Source organism: Monodon monoceros, unplaced genomic scaffold, assembly GCF_005190385.1.
Source record: "Monodon monoceros isolate NGI ecotype Baffin Bay Population unplaced genomic scaffold, NGI_Narwhal_1 Super_Scaffold_16, whole genome shotgun sequence".
In the NCBI taxonomy this organism is placed as follows: Eukaryota; Metazoa; Chordata; class Mammalia; order Artiodactyla; family Monodontidae; genus Monodon; species Monodon monoceros.
The window spans coordinates 103,262,568-103,275,551 of NW_021703772.1; positions in this window are offsets into that span (position 1 = coordinate 103,262,568).

The following is a 12,984-nucleotide window of genomic DNA, read 5'->3' on the forward strand; positions in this document are numbered from 1 at the left end:
GAATTCTGTATGTATAGTATCATGTCATCTGCAAACAGTGACAGCTTTACTTCTTCTTTTCCGATTTGGATTCCTTTTTATTTCCTTTTCTTCTCTGATTGCTGTGGCTAAAACTTCCAAAACTATGTTGAATAAGAGTGGTGAGAGTGGCCAACCTTGTCTTATTCCTGATCTTAGAGGAAATGCTTTCAGTTTTTAACCATTGAGGACGATGTTGGCTGTGGGTTTCCCATATATGGCCTTTATTATGTTGAGGAACGTTCCCTCTATGCCTACTTACTGCAGGGTTTTTATCACAGACGGGTGTTGAATTTTGTTGAAAGCTTTCTCTTCATCTATTGAGATGATCGTATGGTTTTTCTCCTTCAGTTTGTTAATATGGTGTATCACGTTGATTGATTTGCATATATTGAACAATCCTTGCATTCCTGGAATAAACCCCATTTGATCATGGTGTATGATCTGTTTAATGTGCTGTTGGATTCTGTTTGCTAGTATTTTGTTGAGGATTTTTGCATCTATGTTCATTAGTGATATTGGCCAGTAGTTTTCTTTCTTTGTGACATCATTGTCTGGTTTTGGTATCAAGGTGATGGTAGCCTCGCAGAATGAATTTGGGAGTGTTCCTCCCTCTGCTATATTTTGGAAGAGCTTGAGAAGGATAGTTGTTAGCTCTTCTCTAAATGTTTGATAGAATTCGCCTGTGAAGCCATCAGGTGCTGGGCTTTTTTTGTTGGAAGATTTTTAATCACAGTTTCAATTTCAGTGTGATTGGTCTGTTCATATTTTCTATTTCTTCCTGACTCAGTTTTGGCAAGTTTTACATTTCTAAGAATTTGTCCATTTCTTCCAGGTTGGCCATTTTATTGGCATAGAGTTGCTTGTAGTAATCTCTCATGATCTTTTGTATTTCTGCAGTGTCAGTTGTTACTTCTCCTTTTTCATTTCTAATTCTATTGATTTGAGTCTTCTCTCTTTTTTTCTTGATGAGTCTGGCTAATGGCTTATCAATTTTGTTTATCTTCTCAAAGAACAAGCTTCTAGTTTTACTGATCTTTGCTATCATTTCCTTCATTTCTTTTTCATTTATTTCTGATCTGATTTTTATGATTTCTTTCCTTCTGCTAACTTTGGTTTTTTTTTTTGTTCTTCTTTCTCTAATTGCTTTAGGGGCAAAGTTAGGTTGTTTATTCGAGATGTTTCCTGTTTCTTAAGGTGGGCTTGTAGTGCTATAAACTTTCCTCTTAGAATTGCTTTTGTTGCATCCCATAGGTTTTGGGTTGTCCTGTCTCCATTGTCATTTTTTTCTTTGTATTTTTTTATTTCCTCTTTGATTTCTTCAGTGATCACTTCGTTATTAATTAGTGTATTGTTTAGCCTCCATGTGTTTGTATTTTTTACAGATCTTTTCCTGTAATTGATATCTAGGCTCATAGCATTGTGGTCAGAAAAGATACTTGATACAATTTCAATTTTCTTAAATTTACCAAGGCTTGATTTGTGACCCAAGATATGGTCTATCCTGGAGAATATTCCATGAGCACTTGAGAAAAATGTGTATTCTGTTGTTTTTGAATGGAATGTCCTATAAATATTAATTAAGTCCATCTTGTTTAATGTATCATTAAAGCTTGTGTTCCCTTATTTATTTTCATTTTTGGATGATCTGTCCATTGGTGAAAGTGGGGTGTTAACGTCCCCCATTATGAATGTGTTACTATCGATTTCTCCTTTAATGGCTGTTAGTATTTGCCTTATGTATTGAGGTGCTCCTATGTTGGGTGCATAAATATTTACAATTGTTATATCTTCTTCTTGAATTGATTCCTTGACCATTATGTAGTGTCCTTCTTTGTCTCTTCTAATAGTCTTTATTTTAAAGTCTATTTTGTCTGATATGAGAATTGCTACTCCAGCTTTCTTTTGGTTTCCATTTGCATGGAATATCTTTTTCCATCCCCTTTCTTTCAGTCTGTATGTGTCTCTAGGTCTGAAGTGGTTCTCTTGTAGACAGCATATATATGGTGTTGTTTTTGTATCCATTCAGCCAATCTGTGTCTTTTGGTGGGAGCATTTAGTCCATTTACATTTAAGGTAATTATTGATATTTATGTTCCTATTCCGATTTTCTAAATTGCTTTGGGTTCATTATTGTAGGTCTTTTCCTTCTCTTGTGTTTCCTGCCTAGAGAAGTTCCTTTAGCATTTATTGTAAAGCTGGTTTGGTGGTGCTGAACTCTCTCAGCTTTTGCTTGTCTGTAAAGGTTTTAATTTCTCCATCAAATCTGAGTGAGATCCTTGCTGGGTAAAGTAATCTTGGTTGCAGGTTTTTCTCCTTCATCACTTTAAATATGTCCTGCCAGTCCCTTCTGGCTTGCAGAGTTTCTGCTGAAAGATTAGCTGTTAACCTTATGGGGATTCCCTTGTGTGTTATTTTTTGTTTTTCCCTTGCTGCTTTTAATATGTTTTCTTTGTATTTAATTTTTGACAGTTTGATTAATATGTGTCTTGGTGTATTTCTCCTTGGATTTATCCTGTATGGGACTCTCTGTGCTTCCTGGACTTGATTAGCTATTACCTTTCCCGTATTAGGGAAGTTTTCCACTATAACCTCTTCAAATAATTTCTCAGTCCCTTTCTTTTTCTCTTCTTCTTTTGGGACCCTTATAATTCGAATGTTGGTGCATTTAATGTTGTCCCAGAGGCCTCTGAGACTGTCCTCAGTTTTTTTATTCTTTTTTTTTTTGTTCTGTTCTGCAGTAGTTATTTCTACTATTTTATCTTCCAGGTCACTTATCCATTCTTCTGCCTCAGTTATTCTGCTATTGATCCCATCTAGAGTCTTTTTCATTTCATTTATTCTGTTGTTCATCATTGTTTTTTTCATCTTTAGTTCTTCTAGATCCTTGTTAAATGTTTCTTGCATTTTGTCTATTCTATTTCCAAGATTTTGGATCATCCTTACTGTCATTATTCTGAATGCTTTTTCAAGTAGACTACCTATTGCCTCTTCATTTGTTAGGTCTGGTGGGTTTTTATTTTGCTCCTTCATCTGCGGTGTGTTTTTCTGTCTTCTCATTTTTCTTATCTTACTGTGTTTGGGGTCTCCTTTTTGCAGGCTGCAGGTTCGTAGTTCCCGTAGTTTTTGGTGTCTGTCCCCAGTGGGTAAGGTTGGTTCAGTGGGTTTTGTAGGCTTCCTGGTGGAGGGGACTAGTGACTGTGTTCTGGTGCATGAGGCTGGACCTTGTCTTTCTGGTGGGCAGGTCCACATTTGGTGGTGTGTTTTGGGGTGTCTGTGGCCTTATTACTATTTTAGGTAGCCTCTCTGCTAATGGGTAGGGTTGTGTTTCTGTCTTGCTAGGTGTTTGGCATACGGTTTCCAGCACTGTAGCTTGCTGGTCATTGAGTGAAGCTGGGTGCTGGCGTTGAGATTGTGATCTCTGGGAGATTTTCACCATTTGATATTATGTGGAGCTGGGAGGTCTCTTGTTGACCAGTGTCCTGAAGTTTGATCTCCCACCTCAGAGGCACAGCACTGAGTCCTGGCTGCAGCACCAAGAGCCTTTCATCCACATGGCTCCGAATAAAAGGGAGAAAATGTAGAAAGAAAGAATTAGTAGAAGTAGAAAGAAAGAAAGAAAGAAAGAAAGAAAGAAAGAAAGAAAGAAAGAAAGGAAGGAAGGAAGGAAGGAAAGAAGGAAGGAAGGAAGGAAGGAAGGAAGGAAGAAAAAAGAAGAAAGGAAGGAAAGAATGAAAGAAGGAAAGAAAGAAACGAGGGAGGTAGGGAGAGAGGAATGGAGAGAGGAAGGAAGGAAGGATGGAAGGAAGGAAAAAAGAAAGAATGAAAGATGATAAAGTAAAATATAATAAAGTAAAATATAATAAAGTTATTAAATTAAAAAAATAATTATTAAGAAAAAAATTAAAACAAAAAACCAACAAAAAATATGGACGGATAGAACCTTAAGACAAATGGTGGAAGCAAAGCTATACAGACAAAATCTCGTACAGAAGCATACACGTAAACACTCACAAAAATAGGAAAAGAGGAAAATGTCATAAATCTTGCTCTCAAAGTCCACCTCCTCAATTTGGGATGATTCGTCTAAAGGAGGGAAGGAAGGAAATAAATAAATAAAGAAAGAAGATAAAGTAAAATAAAATAAAGTTATTAAAATAAAAAATAATTATTAAGAAAAAAAAACAAAACAAAACAAACAAACAAAAAAAGAGACAGATAGAACCCTAGGACAAATGGTGGAAGCAAAGCTATACAGACAAAATCTCACACAGAAGCATAAACACTCACAAAAAGAGGAAAAGGGGAAAAAATCATAAATCTTGTTCTCAAAGTCCACCTCCTCAATTTGGGATGATTCGTTGTCTATTCATGTATCCCACAGATGCAGGGTACCTCTAGTTGATTGTGGAGCTTTAATCCGCTGCTTCTGAGGGTGGTGGGAGAGATTTCCCTTTCTCTTCTTTGTTCTCACAGCTCCCAGGGGCTCAGCTTTGGATTTGGCACCACCTCTACGTGTAGGTCACTGCAGGGCATCTGTTTTTTGCTCAGACAGGGTGGGATTAAAGGATAAGCTTCTTCGGGGGCTGTGGCTCACTCAGGCTGTGGGGAGGGAGGGTTACGAAGTGCGGGGCGAGCCTGTGGCAACAGAGGCTGGCGTGATGTTGCACCAGCCTGAGGCTCCCCGTGCATTCTTCCAGGGAAGTAGTCCCTGGATCCCGGGAAACTGGCAGTGGCGGGCTGCACAGGCTCCCTGTAAGGAGGGTGTGGATAGTGACCTGATCTCGCACACAGACTTCTTGGTGGCAGCAGCAGCAGCCTTAGCGTCTCCTGGCTGTCTCTGGGGTCTGCGCTTTTAGCCACAGCTCACGCCCGTCTTTGGAGCTCCTTTAAGCAGCGCTCTTAATCCCCTCTCCTTGTGCACCAGGAAACAAAGAGGGAAGAAAAAAATCTCTTGCCTATTCTGCAGCTCCAGGCCTTTTCCCAGATTCCCTCCTGGCTAGCCGTGGTGCACTAACCCCTTCAGGCTGTGTTCATGCCGCCAACCCCAGTCCTCTCCCTGCGCTCCGACCAAAGCCCGAGCCTCAGCTCTCAGCCCCGCCTGCCCCGGTGGGTGAGCGGGCACAAGTCTCTCGGGCTGGTGAGTGCCAGTCGGCACCAATCCTCTGTGCGGGAATCTCCCCGCTTTGCCCTCCGTATCCCTGTTGCTGCGCTCTCCTCCACAGCTCTGAAACTCCCCTCCTCTGCCACCCGCAGTCTCTGCCCACGAAGGGGCTTCCTAGTGTGTGGAAACCTTTCCTCCTTCACAGCTCCTTCCCACTGGTGCAGGTCCCGTCCCTATTCTTTTGTCTCTGTTTTTTCTTTTTTCTTTTGCCCTACCCAGGTACATGGGGAGTTTCTTGCCTTTCGGGAGGTCTGAGGTCTTCTGCCAGAGTTCAGTAGGTGTTCTGTAGGAGTTGTTCCACGTGCAGATGTATTTCTGGTGTATCTGTGGGGAGGAAGGTGATATCCACATCTTACTCGTCCGCCATCTTCCCCTCATCCCCTGGATGTAATATTCTGTAAATGTTTGTTAAGTCCATCTGGTCCAATGTTCCATTTAACTCCAATGTTTTCTTATTGATTTTTTGTCTGCATGATCTACCATTGCTGCAAGTGGGGTAGTGAAGTCCTATAATATTATTCTATTGCTTTCTATTTCTCCCTTCATGTCTGTTAAATTTTGCATTATATATTTAGGTGCTTCTATGTTGGGTGCATACATTTTACAAATGTTATGTCCTCTTGTTTGATTGACTCTTTTATTATTATATAATGACCTCCTTTTTCTTTATTTACAGTCATTGGCTTAAAATCTATTTTGTCTGGTGTAAGTGTAGGTATCACTGTTTATTTTTGTTTTCCATTTGCATGGAATCTCTTTTTCCATCTTTTTACTTTCTGTGTGTGTTTCCTTAAAGCTGAGTTGTGTCTCTTGTAGGCAACATATAGTTGGGTCTTATTTTTTTAAAGTTATTCAGCCATTCTATTTCTTTTATTTAGAGAATTTAATCCATTTATATTTGAAGTAATTATTTTTAGGTAGGTACTTACTATTGCCTCTTTTTTGTATTCCTTTGTTCCTTTCTTCTCTTGCTCTCTTCCTTTGTGATTTGATGATTTTTTTGTAGTGGTATCTTTAGATTCCTTTCTCTTTATTTATTTATTTTTTGTATCTAGTATAGGTTTTTGCTTTGTAGTTGCCAGGAGGCTTACATAAAATATCTATATTTATAACTGCTTATTTTAAGCTGATAACAACTTAACGTCAAACACATACTAAAGCTCTACATTTATACACTACCCCTTCCCATTTTGTTTTTGATGTCACAATTTATATCATTTTATTTTGTGTATCCATTAACAAATTATTATAGTTATAGTTATTTTTAATACTTCTGTTTGTTTGTTTACGGTACATGGGCCTCTCACTGTTGTGGCCTCTCCTGTTGCAGAGCACAGGCTCCGGACGCGCAGGCTCAGCGGCCATGGCTCACGGGCCCAGCCGCTCCGCAGCATGTGGGATCTTCCCGGATCGGGGCACAAACCCGTATCTCCTGCATCGGCAGGTGGACTCTCAACGACTGCGCCACCAGGAAAGCCTTATTTTTGATACTCTTGCATTTTAGTCTACATGCTAGATTTATAAATGATTTATCCCATACCGTTACAAAATTAGAGTATTCTGAACTTAATTATGTATTTATCTTTGCCAGTGAGATTTGTACTTCCATATGTCTTCTTGTAATTAATATCTTTTCATTTCACTTTGAAGAAGTCCATTTAACATTTCTTGTATGGCCAGATTAGTGGGGATGAACTCCTTCAGCTTTTGCTTGTCTGGAAATCTCTTTATCACTCCTTCAATTCTGAAGGACAACTTTGCCAGGTAGAGTAATCTTGATTGGTAGCTTTTGTTATTGTTGTTTTTCTTTCTGCACTCTGAATGTATCATGCCACTCCCTTCTCAACTCCAAAATTTCTGCTGAAAATGCTGCTGATATTACCTTGTATGTAACAAGTTGTTTTTCTCTTGCTTCTTTAAAGATTCTATCCTTGTCTTTAACTTTTGACAATTTAATTATAATGTGTCTTGGTGTGGCTGTTTTTGGATTCCACTTACTTGAAATTCTCAGGTCTTCTGATTAGGATGTCTAACAGATCCTACCTTATGATGGGTTCTGGCCACATACTCACTTGTCCCATAGTTAGGGACTTCATCTCTAATAGAGTTCAACAGCACATCAGGAGCTCTTCTTGAAAAGTGTATGATGGCCTAAGGGCAAAATTTATGATGTGTCTCTTCTATTGGGTTAACACCATAAACTCCACATGGTATATTTTCCCACTATAGATAAGTTCTTGATTGTAACCTCAAGTGACCCTAAGCAGAGGTTCCATATAAACTGTGCCCTGATTCCTCCACAGAAACTATGAGATAATAAATTGTAATAAAACAACCTGATGCTGCTGTAGAGTCCTTTCCTGTTCTAGGCCTGTGAGGATCAGTTATACATGTCAACTCTGCCAGGCTATTAGTCCCTAATTATTCAATAAAACGTGAAGCAAGGTATTGTTATGAAGGTGTTTTGTAGATGTGAGAGAGTTTCCAGCCTGTCCCTCCTGATGGCTTGCCTACCAGATGGATGTCAGACTTGATTAGCCAGCTTCCTAATTTCATGAGCCAATTCCTTGCAATAAATTTCATATATTTGAATGTACTTACATGTATGTATGTGTCTATATATACATACACACACACACACACACACACACACACAGTGATGTATGTATATCCTACTGATCTGCTTTGCAGGTGGAACCCTGACTCATAGAAGGTCCTACTAAAATTTGGCTGCTCTTCGTTGTCCCAGTGTCCATTTCTTTCTAATAAAAGTCCTTATCTTGTCATAGCAGACCTGTTAAGTTTGAAAATTCAACATCCTCTCTACCTCTGTTGCTATTATAATTAAACCTTGAGACCCACTCTCAGCTTTTTCTTCTCTCTCATTGTAGAAGATGGGATTCTCTTTATATACTGCTAAAGAGACCCTCTAGTCTTAATCCATGGCTGGAGATTAATCACCTCATTCTTTCATCTCATTTTCATCTTCAAAGCATTCATTGACCACAGCAACATCCTTTCAGTGCCCTTTTCCTTGTATGCCATCCTAGTTTATCACTGGAGAATGTGTTAACAATTACACTGCTCCTACATGCCAAGGACTATCCATGCTCCACCAACCACCATTTTGGGGTCCTCATTGCCTGACAGCCTGTAGGTGATCTAGCTTAGCTGCAGAATTTCAGTTTAGAGTCTTTTCTCTCGGGCCACTCCTGGTGCCATCTATCATATCTTGGGTTTCCTGGTAAGCAGGCTCTGAGATGGGGATTTGCAAGCAGTGGGTGTGTTGGGAGGTGTGCTTTCTGAATCAACACCTCTGGGGGAATAAAGGAAGCAGAAATGGGCAGAGCAAACATGGGACAGAGTGATACAGTAACAATAAGTCTTTAGTCAATCCTATCTGTAGTTATGGAGCTGGTTGCTTCTTCAGAGTTGTCTGAGGCTAGACAAGGAAGCTGGGCATTTATATCTCTGCACTGACCAGTCATTGGATGTAGGTTAAACCCAGAAAAGTGGCAAAACTTGAACAAGCCAGCTTTCTTTACCTGAAGGAAAGTTCTAGAGAAAGACAGTGGAGAGTCATTAGCTGCTAAATAGTTCAGCAGTAGAAAAATGAGGGTTTTGGTCTTGGACAGGGCTTCTAGGAGGTGCCCCATGGCATCTACTACAATCTAGTATCAAGGTCTATTGCTATCAGAAACAATTTACCAGCTGAAATCAACATTCATGGATCATGTCTCTTTAAATATTCTGGTGTAGGTTACTAACAAGACTTCATAGGAATGTAATAGTCTTTCAGTTGACTGAGGTTTTAAAGTAGTTGTATTCGCAGAGAAATACAATCTTGTCAAGTGTATTTTATTAATTTCTAAGGCACCCCCAGTTCCCTACAACTGTACCTATAGAAAGTGGGCTTCTATAGTGATAGAACTTCTAGAGTGTAAGTTATTTCTGTGTCTCTGTCAGACATGAGCATAGAGGCAAACATGCCAGAGAATAGAATTGGGGCAGCCAGATTGACTAATCAAGGATTTCATTCCCCCACTAGCAGAGAGAGATACTACTCTTCTTGTCTAGCATTTCATGTGTGCTATAGATCAAAAACCTCTCTATATTACTCCCTTTTCTGAATGAGAACATTTTGGATTATTAACTTATTTTCCTTTCACTTTTAAATTGGTATGTTTGGGATGATTAACTTGATTATATGTTCTGTGCATAGACCACAGAATATTGAAATAGGATTTCAACAGGCATAGAGGCAGAATGAACATTCCTTGGATTGTAAACCCAGTGGACTCATGACATGACATGACTGCGTAATGTCTGGAAGTGACTTGAGGATATAACTCTTTGGGAAGTGTTGAGCAGGATTTAACTGCCTGTGGATACTTGTAATTTGTTAGGTGGAAATGGAAATGAATGTTTGAGAAGGGTGTGTGTGTGCTTGCTGGTCAGTAAAGGAAAACTCAAGCTATTGTTTTTATGTTTTAGCATGTTTCTTCCCTGTTTCTTCCATTTACATGTTCCCTTCCTTTTAAGATACTATTATCTTTTTCTGTGCCCCTATCAGTCAATGAATCATAAAATCCCTCTGTATCACATCCACTATGATATTGAAATGTGACCTAAATACGGACAATCATACTAATCAATTTCTTGAATCTAGGGTTCACGTATGAACCAGGCAGGGCAAATTAAGGTTTTGCCCCATGATTAACATCTGAACATTGGAAGAGAGGCTTCTTTTTCAACTGAGGTTGCTAAACTGAGAGGATATGAATACAGGATTACAGGTGGGCCATTTCCTCATCACAGGTGAAGACACTACATATAGAAGAGAATGAGACCAACACAGAGAGCTAAGATCCAGAGCTCGAGAGAAAGCACAGATTGTCATTTGGTGACCTGAGTCCAGGTGTACTTGAAATCACCTCCAATTTCAGGCCTCTTTGTTACATAAGGATATAATTTTTCCTTTAGCGTGAGATCGTTTTAGATAGTTTTCTGCCCCTTGTGACCAAAAGAGTCCTGGCTAAATAGATTATCAACAATTTGTTTATAACAACCAATGACCTTTCATCAGCTATCATTCTCCTTCAGCTCTTCTTGGTATTTCCCAAGGATGATTGGTCCCTGGTTCCCTGAAGCCCTCTGTCTTAGTCTGGTTGGGCCGCTAGAACAAAATTCAACAGACTGGGTAGCTAGTAAACAATAGAAATGTACTGCTTACAGTCCTGGGAGATGGAAGTTCAAGATAAGGGAGACAACATGGTCAGGTCACAGACTTTTAATTTATCCTACCAGGGTGGAAAGGGCTTGTGAGCTCTGTGGGATCTCTTTTTGTAAGAGCACTAACCTCAATCGGGAGGCCTCCACCCTCATGACCTAATCATCTCCCAAAGACCTTGCCTTCAGGGGGATAGGATTTCAATATGTGAAATTTAGGGGAATGCAAACATTTAGACCATAGCACTCTCTCTTCACTTGACCTCTGTTATTTCTGCCCCCCCCCTCCCCGCCCACCACGAGCATACACACTTCCCTATGACTACAGAAGAAGCTTGGTCCTGTTTTTGCCATTAATTTATGGTACACCCATAGGTAAGTTACTTTACCTAGGCCTTTATTTCCTCATCTCCAAAATGAGGATGTTACACTAAAATTACTCCTAAAATACACCAGTCAGCTCTAAAATCCTGTGCTTTTATAACAGGAGGAAGTGAGGAGAAATCACTGTGCAGTTAGAAGTTGTATAAATTTTAATATATGCTTGATTCAAATGCAGATGCACTTAGGTGAAATAATTTTTAATTTCCCTTTTAACTGTTGGGTAAGGTCATGATGCTTTATAATATGTGCATTTTTTTTCTAGAGGAAGGAAGGAGACCTTTTGAAAAAAGCCATAAAGGATTTGACAATGCCCAGTAGTGTTGTTGCTGGAATCCAATTACTGGGGAAGCATTCTACATCTTTACACATCACATTTGGACATGTCATCTCCTCTAAATGGAACCTATTTCATTAAAGTTGTTAGGAAACTACAATCATCCTCCTCCCTCCAGTAAAAATGTAATCATAAAAATTTTAAATGTACATATTCATTTTCCTCCCCTTCAACCAAGCAAGTACACCTCATCAGTATTCTCTGAAAAAGTGATTATAATGTCTCTGTTCATGAAAATCTTGATGGAAAAATTAGATGGTCTACAGACTCCTGCTAAACTAAACATCTGATTCTGTTACTAGCTGGTATTCATTTTTACATCTGCCACCAAAAATCTTTTAGCTTTGCTATTTTTCCTCCTCTGTATTTTTTACTTTCATTGTGTGTGTGTGTGTGTGTGTGTGTGTGCGTGTGTGTGTATTAGAGAAAAGAGAAGGAAAATATTTTCCAGATACTCAAGCTAATACTGTACCAAATATTTAAATTGCATATTTTCAAGATTATATATATTCACTGAAAGGGTTTTAATTTACTTACAACCAAAAATATTTCATTGCTTTATTTCTTCCAAATCAAATTAAATCTGACTCCAACTCTTTATTTGTCAAAGTAGTTAAGAAATGTAATGTCTTTTTGTTTTGAAGAACTTTTACCCACTTGCGAATCATTTCAGAGCTCTTGGGGCCTGCCACACTCCAGAACATTTGGTTCAGGTCTTCTGGTCTGTCCATAATGGTCAGCAGGAATGTATTGTGTCCAAATCTACGTGATTCCTTGAAGTTGACAGCACTGCACACTTTTGTGTCATACTTGTACAAAGAGGCTATTCATGAGGCTAGGAGCCTTTACTCATGCCTTGTCCTTCTACAGTGAAGTCTTGTTCTCCGAAGTCCTACCATCTTTCGCACGTGCTGAATTAGGAGTAGAGTGATTGATTCTTTCACCTATGGGATTTTCCCGCACTTCTACAGAGTCTTTCTAGTTTGTGCAGAAGTTAAAAAAAATCTATCTATTATCATTTATCTATCTATCATCTGTCTATCTATCTAACTATTTATCTATCTATCTACAGTCTAACCACCTACTATCTAACTATATATCTATCTACAATCTAACCATCTACTATCTATTTTATCTATCTATCATCTATCTACAATCCATCTATCTATCTATCTACCTATCTGTCCTCAACCTGTGTATCTACAATCTGTCTACTATCTATCTATCTATCTATCTATCTATCTACAATCTATCTATGTATCTATCTATCTACCCACCTACCTACCTATCTATCATCTCTCTACTTTGACCACACCTAAGTAAGACTTGGCTCCCAGCAGGGGAAACTTGGTCTCCCCACCTTTCCTTGGGGACTCTGGTATGTCCTAGCACAGCACAATGCACACTCCTGTCCTCAAATCTAGCGGATCAGGTGTAAATATAGCTTTCTAGATTTTGAAAATAAAGGCCAGAGAGGATTATCAGAAGTGGAACTTCTGCTTTGAACCAAGACAGACAAAAGTAATTAATTATCCACCCAAACAAAGGTCTAACCACATTTTGGGGAAAGGAGGAGTGAATATTACCAGTACTATCTAATACAGTATAGTGGGCAAGAAGAATTATCTTCATCTGGGTTCAAATCCCCACTCTGGTATAGTTGTGGGACTTTGGGCTAATTACTTAAACTCTCTGCACACTAGTTACCTTATTTGTAAAGTGAAAATATATTAGTACCTAATAACTTATGGACTTGCTATGAAGGTTAGATGAGTTATTATTAGAAAGGTGTCAGATTACCCATGAGCTCTATGTAATAAGCCTGCATTTTCTGAACTCAATTACCCTCAACATC